The 13107-nt window shown below is 52.3% G+C and overlaps 1 protein-coding gene across 3 annotated transcripts in view; it reads right to left on the bottom strand.

Annotated features, from left to right (window-relative positions):
- The window catches only part of CD99 (CD99 molecule (Xg blood group)), a 28494-nt gene that overhangs the window by 13415 nt on the left and 1972 nt on the right, over positions 1 to 13107 (bottom strand). The gene's annotated exons all lie outside the window — the stretch shown is intronic.

The following is a 13107-nucleotide window of genomic DNA, read 5'->3' as shown; positions in this document are numbered from 1 at the left end:
GAGGTTGGCAGCTTTAAAAAATTTTTTTTAACATTTACTTATTTTTTTAATGTTTTTTTAATGTTTTATTTATTTTTGAGACAAGGAGAGACAGAGCATGAACAGGGGAGGGTCAGAGAGAGAGGGAGACACAAAATCCGAAGCGGGCTCCGGGCTCCGAGCCGCCAGCCCAGCGCCCAACGCGGGGCTCGAACCCACGCACCGCGAGATCGTAACCTGAGCCGAAGTCGGACGATTCACCGACTGAGCCCCCCAGGCGCCCCTGGTAGCTTTTTAAAACGTAGGATGAGGGGCGCCTGGGTGGCGCAGTCGGTTAAGCGTCCGACTTCAGCCAGGTCGCGATCTCGCGGTCCGTGAGTTCGAGCCCCGCGTCAGGCTCTGGGCTGATGGCTCGGAGCCTGGAGCCTGTTTCTGATTCTGTGTCTCCCTCTCTCTCTGCCCCTCCCCCGCTCATGCTCTGTCTCTCTCTGTCCCAAAAATAAATAAACGTTGAAAAAAAAAATTAAAACAAAACAAAACAAAAAAAAAAAAACGTAGGATGAGCTAGGGCTTCTCATCTGGCCCCCATGTCCACGTTCACACCCCGAAAAGTAAGACGTCGGGGGACGTTCGAAACAGCAATGATCTTAAAACGTAGCAGCAGTTACGAGAGTCAGAAAATGTGGTGATTTGGTCCGAGCCTGATTCCTGAACAGCAGACCCCTTGCATTAAATGAGTAACGAGTTCCCACATGAGGGAAAACGCACAGAGGGAAGACTCGCCCCTCACGTGACCCACGTCTGTGACCACACAGCCGAACTATGCTTCCTGCAGAATCAGCAGACAACCCACAAAACACACACAAAAATGTTGCTTAAGCTCCCGGGTCCCCGAGAAGGGGGGAAAGTGCCCTGATGTGCCTTGTTCTTCGATCCCGTTGCTACCCCGTTTATTGAAGTCATTTTAGTGCTGCTGTTCAGAAGCCGTTTCTGATGGGCTGCAGGAGAGGAAAGGGGACGAGTCTTGGAGAAGCCTGATCGCGCTGTCCGGTCAGCTGTAAGGCCAGTGACGGTACCTGTGAGGTCAGAATGTTAAGGGACACCAGCCCCAGCTCAGGAAGGGCTAGACATTTCAGGCTGCGTGAACATCCCCGGGAGCCAGGTCAGGGTGGGGAGGTGTTCGCTTCTATGCGATGTGTGACCCAGGCTGAGGTCTGTGATTGTCCCCTCTGTCGTGCGTGTGTGTGTGTGCGTGCATGTGCAGGCGTGTGTAGGTGTGGTTTGTGTGTGTGCATGTGTACATACGTGTGCATGGTCTGTGAGCATGCATATGTGTGTGTGCACATGCGTGTGCATGGTCTGTGTGTGCATGTGTGTGTGGATATATACACATGTCCACATGGTCTCTGTGTGTGCATGTGTGTGCACGTGTACACGTGTGCACGGCCTCTGTGTGCCTATATACACATGTGTGCATGATCTGTGTGTGCATCTGTGGATATATACACACGTGTGCACGGTCTGTGGGAGTGCATATGTGTGTATGCATGTGTACATACATGTCCCCGGTCTGTGTGCATATGTGTGGATATATACGTGTGCATGGTCTGTGTGTGCATGTGTGGGTGTATATATACACATGTGCACATGGTCTCTGCGTGTGCATGTGTGTGCATGTGTACACGTGTGCACGGCCTCTGTGTGCCTATATACACATGTGTGCATGGTCTGTGTGTGCATGTGTGGATATATACACACGTGTGCACGGTCTGTGTGCATGCATATGTGTGTATGCATGTGTACATGCGCGTGCATGCTCTGTGTGCGTATGTGTGGATATATACGTGTGCATGGTCTGTGTGTGCATGCTGGCTGACTGTAACCATCGACCCAGAACTCACTCTCCCTAATAAAATGCTGCCTCCTCTCCCTGCGCAACCTGCCGGGGCAGCTCCTTGAGCTCGTGGGTCCCCTTGGTGCCCCTGCGGCTGACCCCACGTGGGGGGTCACCCTGAAGCAGGGGTGGGGGCACCCTGCCAGCCAGCACCCTCCAGCCCCCCACAGCCCCAGGCTGCCCTCTCTGCCGTGGTTCTCCCCCAGAACCCTCTGCAATGCACACCACGCAGAAGGTCCCCATACTGTCGCCAAAACAAAGTCTGGAGCCCGCTGCTCCCAGGACCCCAAGGTCAGCCAAGGGCAGGTCTCATGGCGCATGGGCAAAGGAACGATGCCCCCTTCCCAGCCTGGTCCCCACCCCCCTTGTGCACGCAGAACCCCCTCGAACCCCAGAGCAAGAGCTTGGCTGCCCGCTGTTGCACGATTGTGCAGATGTGTGGAAAAGTCACGCATACACATCGAGATCCGCTGAAACCCCCACAGGAACTGGCAAGAAATGCAATGATTCAACAGCCAGCACTCGACGGCCAGGAACACCGCCCAGTGTATTTCCAGCCTGACTTAATCTATCCGTCTACACAGCCCCCGCTGTGCTGCCTGCTCCCCAGACTGCCTCCCGGGGCCGACGGAGCCGGAGGAAACAGCAGCACGTGGGGCCGCCAGGCCCGACCACGCGGACGGGAGCCTGGGCCCCGGGCCGGCACTCAGGCACAGAGTCCCCCGTCCAGGAGGAAGCCGGCCGCTGTGAGCGGAAGCCTGTGCCTCCCCAGACGCCCAACACCCCTCACGGCTGCAGATGTTCGGGGGACCCAGGGTGACTCACGAAGGGCGAGGCCACGCCTGGCAGGACACATGCATGAGTCACCCCCACGGCACCTCCCTCCTGCAGCCCCTCCCGACTCACATCGGTGTCACGTGGGGACACGGGCCCAGCCACACGCAGTCCCCGAGCCACCCCCCGCCCCCCGCCCCCGGGCAGGTGGAATATGGAGTAAGTTATACACATACGTTTGGAATAAGTTTTATACATACGTACATATACATAGAACATAGGATTCTATGTAGAACTTAAATTATAGACATATACGTGGAAAACGTTATACATATTTACATACGCATACGATATAGAATTATATATAGCATATAGATTTACAGACATATATTTGAAATAAGTTATGTATATTCACATATATACAGAATATAAAATTGTATATAGAACATGGAATAAATCATATACCTATGTGTGGAATAACTCCTATATATTCACATGTATATAGAATAAAAAATTCTATATAGAACATGGGTTCTATATAGAACATAGATTATAGACATATATTTGTAAATATACACCTACATGTATAGAAAACAAGATTGTATATGGAATGCGAAATAGATTATAGACATATTTAGAATAAATTGTATATGCTCACGTATATATAAATATGGAATTACACACAGAATCTGGAAGAAATAATGTACATATTTGGAAAAAATTCGCTATATTCACATATATAGAATATAGAATTATATATGGAATATGGAATAAATTATAGACATAATTTGGGATAAATTTTATATGTATATTTACATGGAAATACATATATCCTATTATATTCTAACTATATCTAATATGTACCGATTCTACATATGTAATACACATTCTAAATATATCTGTTCTATATTCATATATATTTGTCTATAGAATATAGAATTCCATATATAATATGGAATAAATTATAGGTATTAATTTAGAATAAATTACATTTATATTTACATATACCAATATATGTAAATATAGTTACAATACTAAATGACAACAATCGCAAATTATATAGGTTATACACAGACCTTATAAATCCTATAGACAAATTATATAAAAACTAGAAGTCACTTACACAAAGAAAATTACAATAGGAACAAAAGACATTTATAATGTATTATAGAAACGGCAAATTATCTGACTTATAATTATACAGAGAAGTTATAAATCATATAAGCAAATATATAGGATTAATTAAAAAAATGTTTTGTAACGTTTATTTATTATTGAGACACGGAGAGACAGAGAATGAACTGGGGAGGGGCAGAGAGAGAGGGAGACACAGAATCGGAAGCAGGCTCCAGGCCCTGAGCTGTCAGCACAGAGCCCGACGCGGGGCTCGAACTCACGGACCGCGAGATCATGACCTGAGCCGAAGTCGGACGCTCAACCGACTGAGCCACCCAGGCACCCCACAAAAGTATAGAATTAAAACAGAAATCAAGTGGGGAAAGCAAGCCTCACATCCTCTGTCCCACCCCTTTCTCTCTGCCCCGCCCCTGCTCACACGCACACACACTCTCTCTCTCTCCAAAATAAATAAGCATTAAAAAAACACGTAAATCACACGTGGCTTGCTGGCCTGACCCAGATACCTCTTTGTCGCCCTAACCGGTCTGGTGAGCCCGTGAGCGGGGCGTTGGGGAACATCAGAGTCCCGGACGTGCCTGTGCAAATGCATTCCTGGGAATACACCGGGAGCACCTGCCCTTCTGTCACTGTCTGGGGGCTGCTGGCCCTGCTGGCCAGGACCCTCCACTCTCTCCCCGCTGTGGCTGCTTCCAGACCATCTGCACCGCCCCCTCCCCCCGGGGGGGAGGCACGGCTCCCCACAAGGCGAACTCCTATCTGACTCCCAGCCTCCAAGGGTGCTCCCTCCCAACTGCTCCCTGCACCCCCCCCCCCACCTGGACTGGCCCCAAATGACCCCTTAGACAAGCGCAGACATTATCAGCTCATGGAGCCGTCTGCGGCTCCAGAAACTGGCCCGAGGTCCCAAAAGAGACTGGACGTTTCTGCTTATTAATTACATGATTCATGCAGGTTACACGGCACGAAACGTGGGGAACGCTGAATGAGTGGGTACTCGTCCCATCGTTGCTCCTAGGGGATTTGCGTGGTTACCTTCTCCCACCTTGGGTCATGTGTCCACCAGCGCATCCATCCACGACCCTGTCGTGCATTACCGCGAGAACGCCTATTCGTGCCTCAAAGCCCCGAGAAAATGCTGCCTCCTCCAGGAAGCCCTCTGTCACTCCCCCTGGGTGTAGACTGACGCATTTCCTCGCGAGTTCTCAACTCGGGCTGCGGGTGATTTCCTAAGTACGGACGCTCAGGCCATGCTCCAGGCCAATCAGATCAGAGGCTCTGTGAGCCGGGACCCAGGCGCCGATGTCTGAAAGCCCGCCGGCATTGCGGGCTTTTAATTCCTTGAGATGCCTTGTCCCTCGCCTCTGATCCCTTGGTGCAGACTCTGCCAACAGCCCGTGTCCCTCCAGCTGGGTCTGCACGCCGCCCATCACCGAGGGGATCTCGCGCAGCCAAGTGCGAATGTGCACCTGTCTCCTTCCAACCCTCCAGGTGAGTTTCACACACACATCCTGGCAACCGAGGCCGCCCGTCACGTACCCCTGTGGTTCCACAGCCAGAAATAAGCTGCGTCCCTGCAGCATTCTCTCTCCTCAGCCTGCACACAAGCTACCTGAGACCTCCCCACGGCCCCACCGTCTCCCATACATTCCTTTGCTGTTTTCAAGCCAGTCCCCCAGCCTGAAAAGCCCTCTCCCCCCTTCAGGCTTCTGTTGCTATGATGGTGTATGCAGGGTGCCCAGGGTGGTCTCCACCTGCGAGGAGCTCTCTCTGGCCTCTCTGGGGGACACTGGTCCCTGCTCCCCTCAGGACACCGCAGCAGAAGGGGTACCTTCCCTGCCACTCACCAGGCAGAGAACAGACGATGGGGACCAGGTATTTCTTCTGCAGGCGCCCGAGCCAACAGTGTGGGGAGAATACAGATACCACTTGAAATTCGATCTGCGCTGACGGAAGGCAAGCGTGAGAGCCAGTGGCTGGGTGTGTGGGTAAGGGGACACATGGATGGGTGAGTGGGCTGGTGGGTAGATGGGGCAGTGGATGGATGTGTCAGACAAAGACAGAAAGGTAGATGGATGGGTAGGTGAGTGGATGGGTGGGTATTTTGATGAATGGATGGACAGGCAGATAGCTGGACAGACAGATGGGTGTATGGATGGATGGATGGATGCACAGATGGATACGTATGTGGGTAGGTGTGTGGATAAACAGGTAGGTGGCTGGCTGGCTGGCTGGCTGGCTGGATAAGTGGGTGGATGGATGGATGGATGGAGGGGAGGGATGAATATGGGGGAAGGATGGATGGATGCATGGATAGTTGGTTGAATGGGTGGATGGATGGAGGGGAGGGATGGATGGATAGATGGATGGATGGATTGATGGATGGATGGTTGAATGGGTGGGTGGCTGGGTGGATGGAAGGATGGGTGGGTGGATGGATGGATGGATGGATGGATGGATAAATGGGTGGGCTGCTGGACAGATGGATGGATACATGAATGTGTAGATGAAAGAAATGATGGATGGATGGATGGATGGATGGATGGATGGATGGACAGGTGGGTGGGTGGATGGACAGATGGATTGATGGATGGATGGTTGAATGGGTGGGTGGCTGGGTGGATGGAAGGATGGGTGGGTGGATGGATGGATGGATGGATGGATGGATGGATGGATAAATGGGTGGGCTGCTGGACAGATGGATGGATACATGAATGTGTAGATGAAAGAAATGATGGATGGATGGATGGATGGATGGATGGATGGATGGATGGACAGGTGGGTGGGTGGATGGACAGATGGATGGATGGTTGAATGGGTGGGTGGCTGGGTGGATGGAAGGATGGGTGGGTGGGTGGGTGGATGGATGGATGGATGGATGGATAAATGGGTGGGCTGCTGGACAGATGGATGGACACATGAATGTGTAGATGAAAGAAATGATGGATGGATGGATGCATGGATGGACAGATGGGTGGGTGGATGGACAGATGGATGGATGGATGGATGGATGGTTGAATGGGTGGACGGCTGGGTGGATGGAAGGATGGATGGAAAGATGGATGTATGGATGGATGGATGGATGGATGGACGATAGATACATACATACATACATACATACATACATACATACGATAGATGGATGGGTGGACAGATTGACAGAATGGATGGAAAGACAGGACGGATGGACAAATAGCTATCTGGGTGGTAGACACGTGGCCAAGAGAGATAGGGCAGCCTGTCTCCAGGGGCTCCCAGGTGGAGCTGTACATGTCTCCTTGCTCTGAAAGCAGCTGGACTCATCACAGCAAATCGTGAGCACATATCACCCACCAGGAAAGGAGTGGGTCACAACACAGGGAGCCAGCCTGGGGCTGGGGAAGGGATCGGGGAGAGGGAATACAGACAGGAATATGAGCCTTAGCTTAGCACCCTGTGTCCTGCTACTGGACAGGAAGCTTCTATGTGCACCTCTTGGGATGCCAGCACTACCTTCCCTAAGGTGCCACGCCCAAGCCTCTCTCCAAGTCAGGCTTACGTAGACAACAGCTTCCAAACCAGCTCCCTCTGGTTGCACACGTGGTATCTCCAGTGCTCTGTATCTGGAACGTCTCATTATTTTCTCCTCGCCGTACGTGTCCTCCTTCACTCCTACCTTTTGTGATATGGCCATTTGCCCAGACTCTCAGATGGAAGAGCCCCCCTTCACTCCTGCCAGCTCCTTCCTCACATATTGCATCCGTTACCAAATCCTGTGGATTTCATCTTCTGAATCTTTCTCGATTCATGCTCCTTTCTCCATTTCTGCCTTGTTTTTGTTTGTTTGAGTCTCATACCCGTCCCCCTAACATTTTTGTCAGAGAAATGCAAGAGCCCTTAACTAGTCTCTACCCTGACTCGTGAGGCCCTTTTAGGAGGGCTGGGCACTCCTTCTCAGAATACTTCACGTTTTAACGCACAGAAGAAAATACATGTAGGGTTGCAGAGGAAGCCAGTTGTATTAAGCCAGTTCTCTGTCCTGATGTCTGAGCGAAGGATGCACCTGCAGACCGGCTCAGTGACCCTCAGGTTCTCAGAGAACCTCCGAGGTTCTCAAGCCTGGCCCCACAGCGGGGTCCCCTGAGAGTCTGGAGGTATCACTCTTGCCCAGCCCCATCTGTGTAATCTGGTTTATGCTGGACGGCAAGACCAGAGCCTCGGGGCCACCTGGGCTCAGGTGTTGGAAGCTGCACTGAGTTCTCCAGGTGTGGCTGCACAGACCACAGAGGGAGATGCCTTTCTCAGTAATGTGGCTTCACAGGGAAAAACAGGACATTGTCCTATATTTAGAGAGACTTAACTCCCCTGAATCCTGTTGGGAACTTACCCAAGACCAGTCACCGAGGCCTCTCCAACTCCTCATGGATTCTATATTGTGTCCACCCACCCATCCATCCGTCGTCCATCTGTTCATCCATCCATCTATTGTATCTATCCACCTCAACATCCATCCATCCATATATCCTCCCATCCATACATCTATCCATCCATCATATCTATCTATCTATCTATCTACCCATCTATCCATCCATTCGACCATCCATTGTCATGATGTATCTATTCTACCTATCTATCCATCCATCATCCATGCATTCATCCAGCATCATATCTGTCCATCATCATCATCTATCCATTCATCATTATGTATCTATCTACCCATCCATCCATCATCCATGCATTCATCCATCATAATATGTATCCATCTATCCATCCATCCTTCATTATCTATCTACCTCTATATTCATCATCATTATCTATGTACCTATGCATGCACATATCCATATATCCATGTTGCATTCATTTATTTATCCATCCATCCATCCATCCATCCATGCATTCTGTCTATCTATCCATCCATCCACCCACCATTGTCATTATCTATCTATCTGTCCACTAATTATCAATCTTTGAATCTATCCATCCTTCATGTGAAATGTATCATTTATCATCTACAATCATCAAGCAATCAATCGTCAATCCCAAGCTTCAGGTGCTACCTCACTCCAGCCGGCCCATGGGTCCTTAAGTAAGTTCCCAGCAGGAAGGGGCTGGGGCCTCATCTCTCTTGCAGCCGCACTCACTGAGACCCCATGGTCTCCTTCCTTCCCTGGCTTGGATCGTTCCCCTTACCTCCTCCCTTCTTTTGCTGGGGTGCGCTGGGGCCCAGGGTGAGGGGAGCCTGGGGCAAACACCACGGTGTGTGTTCACACTGAGAACAGAACACAGCCCCTCTCTTTAAGAGAAGGCAGGTGACAGCCACAGAAGGAGACCAGCCGTTTTGGGGTTCTTGTAGAATCTACAAAATCGACTTGCCCGCGAGGCCCCGTGTCCCAAAGACAACATAGGCTACTTATTCTCTGTGAGCCAATATCGCGGGTCCACGGTGCATATGTTCTGCTACACAGCCCTTGCCCTTGCCACGGACCAGCCATCCCACCACAGGGATGGGGACCAAAAAGAAGAAGCCAGGAATCTCGGGCCTCGTCATCTCGGGATGAGTAATGCCTCCCCCAGGGGCCGAATGCAGCCGCTCTGGTTCTTGGGCTGACTTCCCAGGGAGGGCAGTTCACTGAAGGAATTACAATTATTGTTTTTTGAAAAGTACTCTGAAGGATCCACCAGCACGTTTGCACACGCGCTTCTCGGAAACGAAGGGATCCGATCCCAAACTTCCGAGGCCAGAAAGGAACGTGATGGAGAGGCGTCTGGATCATGCGAGTGCATTTAAACACTTGTGCCTGCCACCCGGGGTCACGAATACGGAAGCCTCAGGCATGCACTTAGCGGGGCTCGTGAAGAACATAACGGACGGTTTATCCTCTGGCGAACTTTCTTCTTTTCCAAGCCCGCCGGCCGCCCGGGAAACTCACAGCCCGTCAGCGGGTCCCGAGCTGCCGTTTGAGAAACACACTGGTTTGAGGTCTGACTCGCGGAGGGGGGGAGGGGAAAGGAAGTCTGTGGTTTCCTGTTTAGGGGATTTTAATAATACATCTAGCGGGGCCACACTAGGGAGAGTGGCAAGGCTGAGTCGCGCCGAGGCGCAGCTGAAACGCACCCGTGCCGCCATCTCCCAAATCTAGTCTAACGACTGGGCAAGCTAAGAGCAAAAGACTCAGGTAAGGGACGCCCTCCGTGTCCAGAGCGGTGGAAGATACTGTGAACTCGCTGCATCCAAACGGGAACCTGGGTCAGTCTCCGTTCACCCACGACGCGCACCCGGGAAACACCGGGAGGGGCTGTTGCATCAGCCAACGCGCCCAAGCAATATGGCAGCACGGGGACACCAACGGTCGACCCAGCCTTCAGCGCGCGGCCCTCGGGGGGCGCTATGACCTGGCCCTCACGGGGGGGGGGGGGGGCTGGTCTGTGGGTCAGGGCTGATGTCAATGGAAAAGAGTCCCCCGGTGGAAACAGGGAACCACATGAGGGAACCATTCTCCTTGACTCCAGAATCTGGATCTTTCTCAAGCGTAAGGAAATGCGGGTCTAAACGAGCCGCTCACGTACACAGTGGGCGGTCTCAGCGGAGCCACGGTCAAGTGGTGGTTTTCTGTGTCTGCCACGTGGGCGGATTGCTCGTGGAGCACAATGCGTGTGCACACATGCATGCACACGCGCACACACACATGCGTGCGCTCGTACACACGCCTGCGCGCGCACACACACACGCTCACCCACGCACACACAAGCGTGCACGTACACACGCGCGCACTCGGACACACGCCTGCACACACACACGCTCACCTGTGCACACACAAGCGTGCACGTACACATGCGTGCACTCAGACACACGCCTGCACACATGCGTACACACAAGCATGCACACACACGCGCGCACTCGGACACACATGCCTGCACACACACACACACGCTCACCTGTGCACACAGAAGCGTGCACATACACACGCGTGCACTCGGACACACCCGCCTGCACACACATGTATGCACGCATGCACACACAAGCGTGCACATACACACGCGCGCACTCGGACACACGCCTACACACACACGCTCACGTGCATACACACAAGCGTGCACATACACGCGTGGACTCTCAACATTCATGCATATGTGCACAGATGTGCATCCACACAATGTGTGGGCACACACGCACAAGCACTCACACAAGCACATATGTACACACATGCAGCATGTGCACACGTACCAACACACTCGTGCACACACAAACACGTGTGCGTGCACACAGGTGTGCACAAGCCTGCATACACACACACCCAAACATGCGCACAGGCACAGACGCACACAATACATGCATACACACATGCACATAAACACACACGTACACAACGCACATAATGCATGCATACACACACGCACGCTCACACACGTGCACACAATACATGCATACATGCACGCACACACGTGCAGAGTACATACACGCATGCACACACGTACACGTGCACACACAGTACGCACATACATGCACGCACGCACACGCACACACAGTGCATGCATACACACGCGCACACACGTACACATGCACACACAATACATGCATACGCGCACGCACGCACACACACGCAGGCACGGTGTTTTGGTCACAAGCTTGCTGCATAACCACACTGCTCTCTGGCCCCTCTCCTTCCCTGGAAACGCTGTCTGGAAGGGGAGGAGACCTGGTGTGTGCTTACAACCCCACAACAACACCCTTCCTGTCCCTTTGCATTTCTTCCGACAAGTAACACCAGCAGGAAAGACTTGTTTCCGCAGGTTCCCTGGGGATTAAAATGCCTGTTGGCCCTTGTCAAGCCTGTGTCATTCTGGTGTTTCGCAAAAGCCCCTCTGTATGTGGAACGTGTTTCCCACACTCCCCCCCTGCCCCCGCCGCCCCCGAAAGGACTTCTGGAGCCCCATAAACACACACTCTGTTGTCAACCCCAGAACTGGGTCAGGACGGCCCTGAAGGATCTCTGATTCACGTGGGACAGGCGCCCAGATGTCAGAACAAAGCACAGGAGGACCCAGGGAGGCGGCCTGCGCCCCGTGTGTCTGTCCACCCCCCCCCCCACGCACGCGCTGGGCCCCCTGTAAAACGCTCCTCCGCTCCGTGAGCATCGGGATGATTCCACGCAGACCCAAAAAGCTGAGGAATTTTGAGCCTCCAAACGCCCGTCAGCGTAAGTCACAAAGCACCTAGGACTCTTTTCCCCCTACAGGAAGCCACGTGAACTGGAAACTCTCCGCGGGAGGAAACACCAGGATCCCCACGTGGGTGAGAACCAGAGCCCCCCCCCCCCCCCCCCCCCAGATCCCGCTCGACATCCCGCCCGGACTCCTGGATGCGGGCTTGGTTAAAACGTAGTGCATGAGCCACATTCTTTACTAAATGAGAGCAGGCAGCCAACAGAGAATCCGGATGAAGATAAAAAAAAAAATCTACAAAAACTGTTTTCCTATCTCGAGATACACACACACACACACACACACACACACACACAAAGTGTTAGCAGCATCGACTGAAGACTGAAAAAAACAAAAGCCACAGGGCAGAGGTCAGTGAAGGGCAGTTAAGTTTTATCAGAGCCCAAAGGGCAGGCAGGCAAACAGGCGGGATCGTCAGGGCCATATCTTCTAGCAAGAAAGGCAGAGACCAGACGAGAGCCACCAGGAAGGTGCACAAAAAAAGCTCGCTTTTGACATTCTCCCTGGGATGGGGCTTCTGGGGACTGTAGGCTGAAGCCAATGGTCTGTGGTCTCCACCCACCACATACGAGGGGCCCCCCTCCCCCTCATGGTGAAATCCCTGCTCTGGGAGAGTCGAAACTGACTCTTGTTTCCTTCCGAGGGTCTCCACTCCAGAGGGAATTTCAGAAGAAACCCAGGAAGCCGGGATCCCGGGTCCCAAGGCCTCTGAAACCCGCCCTGTACTATTAAAAGCAAAGGTCCCTCCCCAGGCTCAAGGGGCTTTTACAGCCAACGTGGAGCCCAAGCCAGACACATATTTCTGTAGGAAAGTGTGTTTTGACCTTCACCAACTCCAAAGCGCTTCCGTGATCAAAACCCATTGGTGTGTTGGGAGCAGCACAGTCCTGCCCCCAACCCCCACCGGTAAGGAGGTGGCCGGAAGGACCACACGGATGGGGCTGGGACGCGTACTACAGCCCCATTCTTTCTCTGCTTTTTTGGGGCAAGGCTGGCTCCCATCGCCTCCCCCACCACGGGGTCACCAGTAATTTTCTTATTTTCTTTTAACGTTTATTTACTTTTGAGACAGAGACAGAGACAGAGAGAAACAGAGTGTGAGCGGGGGGAGGGGCAGACAG

Source organism: Acinonyx jubatus, chromosome X (genome assembly GCF_027475565.1).
Source record: "Acinonyx jubatus isolate Ajub_Pintada_27869175 chromosome X, VMU_Ajub_asm_v1.0, whole genome shotgun sequence".
Classification (NCBI taxonomy): domain Eukaryota; kingdom Metazoa; phylum Chordata; class Mammalia; order Carnivora; family Felidae; genus Acinonyx; species Acinonyx jubatus.
This window is presented reverse-complemented; position numbering and strand designations above follow the sequence as displayed.